Source organism: Aulonocara stuartgranti, assembly GCF_965226115.1.
Source record: "Aulonocara stuartgranti genome assembly, chromosome: 9".
NCBI classification, from domain to species: Eukaryota; Metazoa; Chordata; class Actinopteri; order Cichliformes; family Cichlidae; genus Aulonocara; species Aulonocara stuartgranti.
In genome coordinates this window covers 10710270-10723948 of record NC_138960.1, presented here as the reverse complement: position 1 = coordinate 10723948, position 13679 = coordinate 10710270, and the positions used below count along the sequence as shown (strand labels likewise).

General features: G+C 41.4%; 1 long non-coding RNA gene across 1 annotated transcript; it reads right to left on the bottom strand.

The window, feature by feature from the left end:
• Positions 1 to 5593: 5593 nt before the first annotated feature.
• On the bottom strand, positions 5594 to 7806 carry LOC309714507. The gene is made up of 2 exons (XR_014278952.1): positions 6758 to 7806; positions 5594 to 6585 (listed from the first exon to the last, which is right to left on the bottom strand). It is a non-coding gene; the product is annotated as an uncharacterized lncRNA (long non-coding RNA).
• Between the last annotated feature and the right edge of the window lie 5873 nt (positions 7807 to 13679).

Sequence of the window (13679 nt, the reverse complement as noted above, 5' to 3'; positions counted from 1 at the left end):
TTATCTGAATGGAAAGAAAAAGGTTTGAAAAGGGTTTATTTGTACCATCAACTACTTACAGACTAACAAAGAGCATCAGGAGAAGAAAACATGGAGTAATAACATGAGCAGCAACCAGCAGAGGGTGCACTATCCTTCAGGTGAGCTGCTGAGCAAGGTGAGCTGTAACGTCCTTTAAATATTTGAGCAGAAATGCTGCAGCATTCACAGGTTTCCTTCTTGAAGACATGTGATCTGACAGGCTGAACGTTTCCTTGGTCCAAAAGAAGAAAAATCTGATTGAAAGTTTTAACCTTCTCAAGGCAGGCGTTGTAGATTTGCAACAGTTAAAAGCTAACAACCTGATTACCCCACATACATATTTTATGAGTTTTTCTTTTACTCAGAAGTACCACTGCACTTATTCTTTTGTGCATTAGCAACAAAAACTTAATTTGAGCCTGAGAGGCTTAACAGGGAGAACAGCTGGACAACATATGGAGACACAAAGAAATGAGAGGTTAGGGATTAGCCAGCAATGGAGGGTAAAGGTGATTGCGAGAACTGTTTGAAAAAGGCTTCGGAGACACAGGTGAGAATGAAACGGTTTCAGGTGACAGAGAGGCAGGATTTCAGGGGCCACATAGAAACTGTTGAACCTGTTACCCCATAAGTCTTTGTCTGTGGAGGTTCTCAGTCATCCAGGTCATGGTAGGCTAAGGAGCTTGGAAAGAAAAGAGACTGGACTTCTTTAAGTTCCTTGAAGATGTTTCAAACCCCCTTCTGAGAAGCTTCTTCAGTTTTAAAACCCAATGGTGGAGAGTCCCAGGTATTAATCAGAATTTTCTTCAAACACGACCTCCTGGTCCACTTCAGACCCAGCCACACACTCTGACACAAACTACTTGATCCCAACAACAAAACTCCCAAACACAAACTAAACAATATAGTGTTTGGTGTGCAGTACAGCGAGGAGTGCTCAGACCTATACATGGGAGAAACCAAACAGCCATATAATTTGGACCAAGAACGATTTCAGCTGTCAAATATTCGTCATTTTTTTCTCACATTTTTCTCACATTTTTTTTTCCCTTTCCAATTTTCAAAAATACACAATGGCAGTAAAACAATATCAACATCCATTGTGTGTGTGTGTGTGTGCGTGCGTGTGTTTTCTTGCCTTGTCTCCTCACCATATAGAGTTGTGACAGACTTCCTGTTTCTGGCTTTAATCCCTCCACATAGCTACATTGCATTTTGCACACCCACTGCTGACTTTACCATCTTCATTACTTCAAACTGAAATCAATCTTCTTCTTTGTGCTTTGTCCAGGCTGCTTTTTTCCTCTGGCTGAGTTGTGTCTTTTGTCACCGCACACCTTCCCATTGCTTCAGCGATCGGGGTTTACAGTTGGGGATGACCTTCCAGCCGATTTCTCAAATGTGTTGCTACGAGCTCCTTTGAGAGCTCAGTAAGAAAGAGCCATCATGCACTGCTGATGTAAAAATGGCCATTCTTGAATTCAAGGTGCTGAGCAGTTGAAAAGGTGTAGTGTGGCAATGTAAACTTGTACCACAGAACCATGGGCCACCTCTACAGCAGCCACTCCTTTCTTGTTGACATAGCTGACTATGGTAAGGCTGCCATTGAATCCAAACTCTGTGCTGTAAACCTCGCAGGACTCAGAAGCCTTCATCAGAGGAAGGATGTCTGCCTTGTTCTATTGTAGAGTCCCCACAATAGTGTCTTCAGGGGACACCGTGGAAGAGTCACATTGGAAAAACGTAATCTGTGGTGATGTTGGTCTTGTGTTTCTGAGTCTACTACACAACGTGAATAACACAACATGTGTGATCTCAGGCTCAAAGAACGATCAGCATAGTTTTTCCAACCTGTTTCTCCATCTTCTACAACACCTGATTCATCTTCTCAGTCATGTGACCTGCCTCCGTCATCCAAAGGTTCCCCTGAGTGGGTCCTGCAGGTTCAGGGATGGACTGGAAGGAGACAGCATGGGGAGGGCCTGAGAGAAGTCCACGCACAAGCAGCAGTGTAATACTGTGATTTTACTATTGGTTCTTACAGCTGCGTTATTGAACATGGAGTTTCCTCTCAGTGTGTCATGTTTTTATTAGACCTGAAACTCATTCGGAATATTAGGCCTCGTGGATATCATCTTGCTCTCTACATAATTTGGACTGTTTGAAGCTCGAGCAGCTCATAAAATTGAAGGTTTTTAATTTGATTAAGAGTGAGTCAGAAGCTTCATTGAAGCCAGTGTTATTAATGATTTTTATTGCTCTTTGTTGTAATATATATATTGGTTAGAAATGCTCTTCATTAAGGACACCACCTGTCACCGGTTTAATAGCATGCAGTTCCTCACTGTGACCACCTGAGGGCAGTAACATGTCATCAGTCAGTAAATCTCTGCTGACAGTGTCAGTGATTCTATCAGTTTAATAATATCTGTGTTCACATATAAAGCATCATTATCACACTAATGAACATTAATCAATCAATCAATCAATCTTTATTTATAAAGCACTTTTCATACAAAAAAAAAATGTAGCACAAAGTGCTTTACATAGTTAAAAGCAGCCCACCCCACCCTCCAACTCACTCCCCACACTCTCATTAACATAAATGATGTGAATACACACATATCCCCCCCCCCCCCCCCCCCCCCCCCCCACACACACACACACACACACATACACACACGCGCACACTTAAAGAGTAAAAATTGGGCTGGGCTCGCATGAGCCAAGTGAGGAAACACTATAACAGGGAGCCGTTTGCACCGGGAGCCGGTCACAGACCGCAGCCTCCAGGCTGGGCACACAGCAGGAGGGAGGCAAAGGAGCCCCCCAGCCAGGCTGAGAGGACCCCCAGAGACCCAGCAGCCACAGTCGATCACAGCCCCGGTGCAGAGAGCGCCCTCTGAGGAAACACTGGAGATATGACACAATAGGATATATACAGGGTAAAATGATAAAATAAATAAGAACAGGATACAATATAAATATAAATATAAATAGAGTAAGAAGATTAAAAAAATGAATAAGAATAAAATCAATAAATATTAGGTAAAGTCTAAATTAATAATAGAATAACAGGATAGAATAAATAAGCATAAAATAAATAAACGCTAAGTAAAAGCTAAATTAAAAAGGTGGGTCTTGAGCCTGTTCTTAAAAACATGTACGTTCTCTGCGGCCCTGAGCTCCTCCGGCAGGCTGTTCCACAGACGAGGACCATACCACTGAAAAGCTGCCTCTCCGTGAGTATGTGTCCTGACTTTAGGAACGATTAAAAGGCCAGTACCAGAGGACCTCAGGGTCCGTGAGGGTTCGTATGGTAAAAGCAGATCTGAGAGATAAGAAGGCCCAAGACCATTAAGACATTTAAAAACCAATAAAAGAACTTTAAAATCGATCCTGAAACACACGGGGAGCCAATGCAGCGATTCTAAAACCGGTGTAATGTGGGCCCGCCCTCTGGTCTTCATCAGCACACGAGCTGCCGAGTTTTGCAAAAGTTGTAAAGTTGAAATATTCTTCTTAGGAAGACCAGAGAGCAGGGCATTACAGTAATCAATGCGACTGGTAATAAAAGCATGCATCAGCATCTCCGTGTTGGCCCGAGAGAGAATAGGGCGACTCTGGCTATATTTTTTAGATGATAAAATCCAATTTTGGTTACATGTTTAATATGTGGGATAAAACCAAGCTCAGAGTCAAAAATAACACCCAGGTTTTTCACTTGTAGCGAAGGACATAGTGAAAATGCCTGTAATTTAGACAAGAGTTTCTCTCTCTGAGCCTCAGGACCGATGATTAAAACTTCAGTTTTGTCCTGGTTAAGCTGTAAAAAGTTTTCTGCCATCCAAGATCGTATATCTAAGATACAGTTAAAAAGGGCATCCATTGGTCTGGTGTCATCAGGAGACACGGAGATGTACAGCTGCGTGTCATCAGCGTAACTGTGGAAGTTCACTCCATGCCTCCTGATGACACTGCCGAGAGGGAGCATATACAAATTAAAAAGTACAGGGCCTAAAACCGACCCTTGAGGCACACCACATGTCATTCTATGGATCTTAGAGGAGCATGTATCCATACTCACCATAAAAGTTCTGTCAGAGAGATAGGAAGTGAACCAGTTGTGTACAGCACCAGAGAGGCCCACCATGTGTTTCAATCTGTTTAAAAGAATAGCGTGGTCTACTGTATCAAAGGCTGCGCTTAGATCCAGTAGCACCAGGACTGAGAGCTTTTGGGAGTCCCAGTTACATCTCAGATCATTTAAAACCTTTAGGAGAGCCGTCTCTGTGCTGTGGTTCACCCTAAATCCAGACTGGAATATCTCCAGGATCTGTCTATCATTGAGAAAATCAGTAATCTGAGTAAAAACAAGTTTTTCTAAGATTTTACTTAAAAATGGTAAGTTGGATACAGGTCTGTAGTTATTAAAATCATTACAATCCAAATTGCTCTTCTTCAGAAGGGGCCTCACCACTGCCGTTTTAAAGGCAGCAGGGAAGACACCCAACTGAAGAGAGCAATTCATCATGTATAAAAGCTCAGCCTCAAAAAATCCATAAAGTGTTTTAAAGACTGAAGAAGGGATTGGATCTAAAAGACATGTGGTGGGTCTCACTGTGGAGAAAACTTTCTGAAGGTTCTCAGCATTAACCAGGACAAAGCTGTCCAGTGTCTCCTCAGGTACAATCGAGCCATCAGATGTGTTTACAAACATATCGCGATTAGATAAAATATCAGATCTGATGGCGCTGATTAGTGCTGAAACACTGCAGTGAATGTGTCCTAATGCCAGTATTATTGTATGTGAAGAGTAGTGGTTACTGACAGTGACCACTGAAGGGCAGTGATCCTGATAGTTTCTCTGAAACAGTCCAGAAGCCTGTCAGTGAAGCAGGATTGGACGCTCAGCCACGTAACTTCAGCTATAACTGTGTGTTTTCACTGTGATGAAGGTGCTTCATTACCATGGAAACCTCACATTCGCTAAATACTCTTTATACAAGTTATACACTCTTAGTTTAATACTAGATAGATTCAGACATTTCCCCCAATTCAATCAAATGTTTTTACAGCTTTTCTGTTTCTTATCGTGGCTTTTATTGTGAAACATCAGCAGCAAGAAGTGTGTTTTTCTCTGTGAAGACAAACGAAGTGTAAATTTGTGTGTTGGTGAGCTCACAATCAGTGATTGTGCTTCTCTTTTCTTTCCGAGGCCTCAGAAATGCTCACTCTGTTTGTACATCACTTATTGTCAGCAACAGAGCTCATTCTGCTTTGTGGACATAAACACATCTGTCATCACTTCCTCTTTGTTTTTCATGCAGCATTTTATCAAATTGAAAAACAAAAAAACAATAAATCGAATGTCTGTCAGAAATTTCAGCAGATATTTCACCAGGACACTTTGTGATAGTTTTCATATTTCATACAAACTAAAGTGATACACAACATATGCAGTGCCATACACACATATTTACATTTTTCATGTGTTTGATAACCAAGCTGGTACCAACATCCTGCACCATGTTCTTGTTCAACATTGGAAAAACACAAGACTACTTTCAAATCAGGATTGAAGCCTTTGCTGTTTATTAGATAAGCCATATGCATTATGATCCCTCAAAACAATCATATTCTGGTTATAACTGCATTTAAAACTATTGGGCCAATATTTTCAGCTTATATGGCTGAAACATTTTCAAATTATGAGCTTCCAACAATGAGTGAAACAGTAAGAGCATGTGGAGACTTTGGAAAAATCCCATTAAGAAAGAGAAATCAAACATTTGGATTCATTTTAAGGAGCTCAGGCTTGATGAAAATGCAGAGGAGCTGGTTGTGAACTGAGCTTCAGGCCTGAAGATGAAGAAATTTACAAGGAATCAGTCACATCATCAATCAACAGTTTAAAACATCAACTGAATCCATGAATCTGAAAACGTGTTTCTGAGTGAAAGAGACAGACATGTACAGACTGAACTATCTGTTCAACAGTCAGTGTTTCTCTAACAGGAGGACACTCTTTACACTCAACTCAGCACAGACACACTGAGGCACCCATAAAGACTTTTAATCCAGGATAAAGAGGTTCAGTGAATGTGGTGTTGAAGGTGTGGAGATGGATCAGAGTGTCAGAGGAGACTCTGTAGAAGGACAGAGTGCCAGCAGGAACGTCCACGTACACTGCTACTCTGTTAGAGACGGAGGAGGAGGTGGTGGTGGATACGAATTTGGTATCGTGACAAACATAAATAGGACCAGCATCAGAGCAATACAACCTCCAGGAATGATCATTCTCTCCAAAATAACAATCACTGCTGACACCTTTCCTTCTTATTCTTCTGTAACTCACTGTCATCCAAACCTCTCCTTTCCACTCGACCTCCCAGTAACAACGACCAGTCAGATCATCTCTACACAGCAGCTGATGAACATCAAATCTGTCTTCATGATCAGGATACGACTGAACCTCCATCACACATGTCACCTTCCTGTTGTTGTCAGACAGTTTGAGGTTTCTGTGTACTGTGTTTGTATCAATTGTGGGTTGACAGGAATCTGGTGGAGAGAACAAACACAATCCAGCTGCAGTTATTGATCCATCATCTGTTCACTGATTGACACTTTGATGCCTCCTGACATCAGAGATGTGAATGAGTGATGTGACAGTTTGAAGATGGTTGAATGTGTGCTGCTTTGTTTTCATGGATCACATTAAAAACACACTTACACTTCCTCAGACCTGGTCTCAACCACTGGACTCCAGCAGGCTCCACCCTGAAAGGAGGAGGGGGGTCAGACCAGCACAGTCTCTTTCAGCATGCACACATGGACATTACATCGCTGTCATACACATAATGTTAGACACTGATAATGGAACAGTCCAACAGTTTCACAAATACACTTCAGTCCCAACAGGTTCTCCCTCCCAAAGCATAACATTTTATTCTAGGTGAAAAATTGTCAATATGTTAGGCTTCCGGGCACCCAACACGTCCCCATGTTAGGAGATTGGAAAAATGAGGAAACATGAGAGCTGTTTGGAATTAATCTACGGATAAGGTATTGGTAAATACCGGAATTGATGGCTGCAGCCAAGTCTCTGTGAATAGTACAATGTTGCTGTCCTGTACATACTTGTTGACTGCAGTTTGTAATCTCAGTTTGTCATTTTTGTTGGTTATGGACCTGACGTTGAAGAGGAAGATACTCGGAAACGGTGGCTTAAATGGTTGTTTCTTTAGCTTTGCTAGTGCAGCCACGCTTTTGCCTCCTTTGTTTATGTTTCCTCATTGGCTTACCGCTGGGAAGAACCAACCATGGAGACCCTGGAGTTCTTAGTATGTCCTCCGGAATGCCATGGAAGTGGTGATAGTCCGACATAATGTTCCTTGCACAGTGTAAACTCAAAAGGTCGACTGTAAGTGGACTCCACTTGATGTATAGTAATAGAAAACGCATACACCCACACATATACACATGGAAAAAGTAAAAAACAAAGCACCGAATGTGAGGAGCAGTGAGCCGCTGCGTCTGTGTGTGTCAGCATCTTTAAATTTTCTGTTAAGTAGACTGAACTCAGTTTTTATCAACTTGTTATTAGAACTCAGTTTAAGTAGGTTACCAGTACTTTTCATCCAAAAAGTCGATCAACCCAGTTTATTTGAGTTGTCTTAAATTAGAAAAACTAAGTAAGATGGAAATTTTGCTTCTCAGTGCGGAAGGACAAAACAATATGGTTTGAAAATTCCATGTCACTGCTTTCCTCCTCTCTGGCATAGATCAGTCCGCATGTTCATGGTGCACAGGGGTTTTTTTTCTGAAATATGATGAGCAAACCTGGAAAAGCTTCACCCTTATGAACCTTTATAACGTTACATATTGTTAAACCCCGTATTTCTTTTAAGGCTTTTTTTTGTTGCCTTTGAACATCTCTTAATGTCAAATCTAGCCTTTCTTTAACAACATAAGCAAACTGCTTTTATATTTAATGAACATTTCTGTTTAATTACATGTTAAATAACAGTAATAATAATAATATCAATAGTATTTTTTTATTAAAACAATGTGTTTAGATACATGTTTGGTTGTGAAAGCGCAAAGCGATAAACTAGATTAGTGGCCTGTTAAATAGTTAAAATCTAGGTTGGCCTTAAAGTTGAAAATAAAGTAATTTAGCCTGTCCTTCTAAAGAATTCAGTTAAATCCCACAGTTGAATCATACGAAACATTTTAAGGTTGCCTATGTTACATATAAACACTGCCATATGTTTCATCTGGTTATTGTGCTTATAGAAGTTAGCTTTTAACAAGCATGTAATGAATACATTTAAATTAGGTGGTCTTTTTTTAAAACTCATATCTCTTTAGGCCTAAACTGGCAGTGCCAATACCACACATTCAGACACAGTAATAGATGGTGTTATTTGTACTATAGGTGCTAGTCTAATTTGCTAGTATGAGGTCTACATTGACCTTCTGTGTTGTAAGTTATAACGACTGACACAGTCATTAAGGATCAAAACAGCTTCCCGTCTTCTGTTATTAGACTTGAGATATGGCTGCTGTCTGCTGTTTTTGATGACTCCAGTAAATTGTACAGACATGCTGTGTAAGTGAATACAAACAACTGCAGTTTGGTCTGCATTTTTTGAAAGATCTTATCCCACAAACTTAGTTTAGAGCAGTGGTTCCTAAACCTTTTCCAGCCACGTACCCCCTGAGACATGTCACAAGGAGTGGATGCATAAAAAGAAATACTGCACAGTCGATTATTTCTCACAACCAAATAAATGTATTACTATATTTTAGTAATGACACAATTTTAATCACAAATGCTACTACTTAATAGCCTACTAGAAGTGTATCAAAAGATCTATTAGAATGAACCATTTTATTGAGAACATAAAGACCAGATGTGAACTTTCATTAAACAGAACTTTATTTAATGTGATGGATGTGCTTGGGCAGAGGCACACAGCTCTTCAATGTTTGGCTCATTTTAGGAAAGGCTTAGTCCTAATTTGTTTTCCACACAAAGTCTTGCTGTGTATCTTCTTTTCCTGTTTGGTAAAGCAGAAAACCATCAGTGGTGGTGAAAGGCATCAGAGTCTTGACAGAGTGCTTAGCCAATGCAGACTGTTCAGTGTGCAGTCCTATCCAGAAATCCACCAGGGTTTTTTGAGCATATTCAACTTTTAGAGCTCTGTCTGTGGTGATCTCAGTCAGGCTCTCCTGGTCAGATGCTGATAACAAAGTAGGCACAGTGGTAAATGGGTGTGTCTATGCAGTTCTTCCAGAGGTTTAACTTCTTTATCATGGCCTCAATTTTATCTTGAACATGAAAGAGAAAATATATCACACAGATAAGTCAGGCACATAAACATGTTTCAGGCTGACAGGTATTCCCTTTGCAGGAAGATCCTCTCGGTAGATGCTGCAGTGTACCCAAGAGCCATCTGGTGCAATTGCTTGCCCACACAAAACCACACCTCCATGTCTCCCAGTCATGGTCCGTGTGCCATCAGTGCAGATGCCAACACATCTGTCCCACATGAGTCCATGTGTGTTCATGAATGTGTCCAGCTTTTGAAAAATATCTACTGCAGTTGTCCTTTCTTCCAGTGGTTTACAGAAAAGTATGTCCTTGATAGTTCCTTCATGAATGTGGCGCTCATATACATCTCCACATATACGAGGAAATGCGCAAGGCCAGACACATCCGTGAGCTAATACAGTTGTATTGCGTAAAATTCAATGTGGCGTACGTGCTGAAGTAGCTGCTTCTCTTGGTTTATTTTTCAAATGGGAAAAATGTCTGCCCAATAGTTAAGGTTTCATTGAGATGTGAGACGATAACTTTGCACAATTATCACATTGTGGCAGGGAAAATTCACCAGTTTATACATGTGAACCCAAGCAAAATATAATTGTCATCATATTTGCACTTGATGAGATTGTGTTACAGTGCGAGGTGACATGCTTTCTCCCAATTTGAGGCTCTGCATCAGACCCTTCATCACTTTCCACATTACTGTCTCCAGAAGTTCAGAATCCATCTGCAGATGGGTGTTTCTAGCTCAAGGTCAAGCGAGGAGCAGATGTGACCTTTGACCAGCCGCTCAAGACACTTCATGATGACGGATGTGAGTGCAACAGTACGGTAGTTATTCAGACAGGAGACCACTGATTTCTTTGGTACAGGAATGATGGTGGATGTTTTGAGAGATGTGGGGACCACTGACTGCCTCAGGGAGAGGTTGAAGATATCGGTGAACACCCCTGCAAACTGGTCAGCGCACGCTCTGAGAACCCAGCCTGGGATGCCATCTGGTCCAGGAGCTTTGTGAGGACTGACCTTTTTGAAAGACCATCTCATATCTTTTGAGTTACAGCCTCACTGTCTTCTTGAGGGTAGAGGATCTGATCTTTGTTGTCTGCATCAAAACGAGCATAGAATCTCATCTACACGAGATGCAGTGGGGTGAACGCTGCCTGTGTTTTCCTTCTTGTAGTCAGCAATGCAGCGCAGTCCATTCCACAATCGCCTGGCTTCAAAGCTGTGGTAACTAGACTTTACTTTGTCCCTGTAGTCCTTTCTGGCCCTTTTTTTTTTAACTTTCGTAGGTTCGCACCTTGAACTTAGCATGAATGTCTTTATTTACCCAGAGTTTCTGATTTGGATATTTGCAGACGGGGGTTTTAGTGATGATATTGTCACTTCCCAATGTATTTTCCAATATATCCAATGAGTCTGTGTGTTCATTGATGTTGCCATTTGCTGCATCCTCATATATCTGCCAGTCAGATGTCTCAAAGCAGTCCTGTAAAACCTCCTCAGCCTCATTGTCCCATTTGTAGATGTCTCTAGAGACAGTTTTTTTTTTCCTGTTTAAGCCTTTGTCTGTATGCAGGCAGCAGCAGTATGGAATAATGTTCTGCCTTGCCAAAAGCTGGGCAAGGGAGGGGTTTGTAGCAGTCCTTGAATGGAGTGTAGCAATGATCCATTGTTTGATCACCTCTTGTAGGGAAGAAGATGTGTTGGTAGTATTTAGGGAGAACTTTCTTCATGTTGGCTCTGTTGAAGTCTCCCAGCACAATAAAGGCAGCTTCAGGATTTTTGTTCTCAAGTTCAATAATTACATCATACAGTTCGTCCATAGCCGTAGCTTTACTGAACTCACTCGGGAGCTAAAAAGGTCTAACTTTGATGGTCAGCAGCTCGAGGGTCTGAGAGCAGTATGTTTTTAAGATATTCACATCTCTAGCCGACAAAGAGTTAGCCACAAAGCACAGACCTCCTCCCCTTTTCTTGCCTGAGTCCTGTGTTCAGTCTCCCCAGTAAACAGTGAACCCATTCAACATGACGGCGCAGTCGGGGATGCTGGACCTCAGCCATGTCTCTGTGAATGCCAAAACACAGCAGTTCCTGATGTCTTTTAGATGTTTAAATGTACACGCAGCTCATCGAGAGACTGAACATTCGCAAGTAGGATGTTGCGCAGAGGTGGTTTGTTGTTTCTGTCAGGTTCAGCTCAAAACTCCAGGACTTTTCCACCTCTTTGTCTTCCCTCGGTGTCGAATAGACAAAGGTAGACAAAAGATCCCAGGCAGCAGAGCATCCACGATGTTGAAACCTGGCGTAAAGTCCAAACTGGCTGACGAACATAACTCCAAAGTGTTTGTCTGTCATACAGAGTATATGATTGCACTGTGCACACAGAAATAGCAAGTAGTACGAAATAAATAATAAAAGTGTTGCTGAGATGACTCAGAGCTCTCGTCGATGCGGCCATCTTACGGCGCAACCGGAAGTTTAAAAAGATATTGTAATAATGCAGCTAGATTGTCTAACTTGAGGTCTGTTACAGTGCAAATGCAGAAAAAATTGTTTTAAGAAAGCAAATATAAGTTGGTGTTCTAAAGAATATGATTGTCTGTGAAAGTTCTTAGTCTAAGGAGCTTGGAAAGAAAAGCATCTGGACTTCTTTAAGTTTCTTCAAGACACTTCTTCAGTTCTAAGAGCAATTGGTGGAGAGTCCCAGATTTTTTAGCCCTATGGGGTCATGAGGGTTATGGACCCCCTATTGATCCTCTATCTAATCAGGCCAAGGTGTGAAAATGGGTGTGGGTCACAATCAGGCAACGTTTTGAGTGAACCCATTGTGAAACCTAGCCCCACCCCATCATGTGATTTCCTGAGGTCGAATAGCCCAGGATGTGAGTGGGTGTTAAGGCGTCTGTGAAGGATCTCAAAACTGGATTCTGGATGGTAGACAGTTGGTGTCGTAAACCACTGCCTCTGTTCAAAAATGGTCATTCACAGTAGACACAGATGGCTTCTTTGACTCCTCTTTCAAACTATCTGTCCTCACTGTCCAAAATGTGAACATTGGCATCCTCGAAAGAGTGACCTTTGTCCTTTAGATGCAGATGGACCACAGAGTCTTGTCCCATGGAGGTGGCTCTCCTATGTTGTGCCATGCGCTTGTGAAGTGGCTGTTTGGTCTCTCTAATGTAGAGGTCTGAGCATTCCTTACTACACTGTAAAGCATACACTACGTTGTTAAATTTGTGGTTGGTAGTTTGTTCTTTGGGAGGAACCGAAGCCAAAACTCAATTTATTCTAATTATATAAGTAATGTAATGGAGATTAATTCCAATGTACCCCAAGGCTCTGTCCCGAGTCCTTTGCTTTTTATCATTTATCTCCTACCCCTAGGTAATATTTTCAGGAAGCCAACATCCAGTTTCACTGCTACGCAGATAACACCCAGCTCTACATAGCCTCCAAACCCACGGCGACTCTCCCACCCACTTCAATTTCTGACTGTTCAGGTGAAATTAAGGTCTGGTTTTCTCACAACTTTCTTAAACTTAATGGCAGTAAGTAACAGAATTCATTCTGATAGGTACCAAATCAAAACTGACCAAAGTCCCAACCAGAAGTCTTTCATTATCCATTGATAACTCTGTTGTCAAAACCTCCCCCCAGGTTAAGAGTCTTGGTGACATCCTCGATAGCACTTTCCTTCACAGCACATATAAATAATATCACTCGCTCTTCCTATTTTCATCTCCGCCTTCGTCCTTAACTCACTCCAAACAGTACCAGCATACTTGTCAATGATCTTGTCACATCTGTTTTAGATTACTGTAATTCTCTTCTCTGTGGTCTACCTCATTAATCTCTTTTACAAGGCGTGGGGGCAATTCCTGAAATACTTTTTCAGCCTTCAGGTTGAGAACCTGACTTCCAGCATTACTCAGTAAATCTCTCCCCCCCCCCCCCCCTTTTTTTTTGTCTTTTTTTTTTAAGTTATTTGTGTGTTTGTTTTATATTGTTTTGTCCTGTTGTATTTGCAATGATTTTTTTTGTTTTTTGTTTCTGTTTTTTGCTTCTTCGTTTTTTTACCTGGCCTGAAGGATAGGGCTACTGTGTGGTATGGGATAAACTGGTAAAAGCTAGTGATGGCCAAATGAAGCTTTCGGAAACACTAAAGCTTGTATTGAAAAACTGTTCATTACTCGAAGCTTTTCAACACAGTCCTCTCTGGTGACATCTGGTGGCCAAAAATATGAAAAGCAGCTTGAATCCACAAAATAAAACCAACTGCTTCATTAAGATTGCCCACTCTACAGAGTGGAATTCT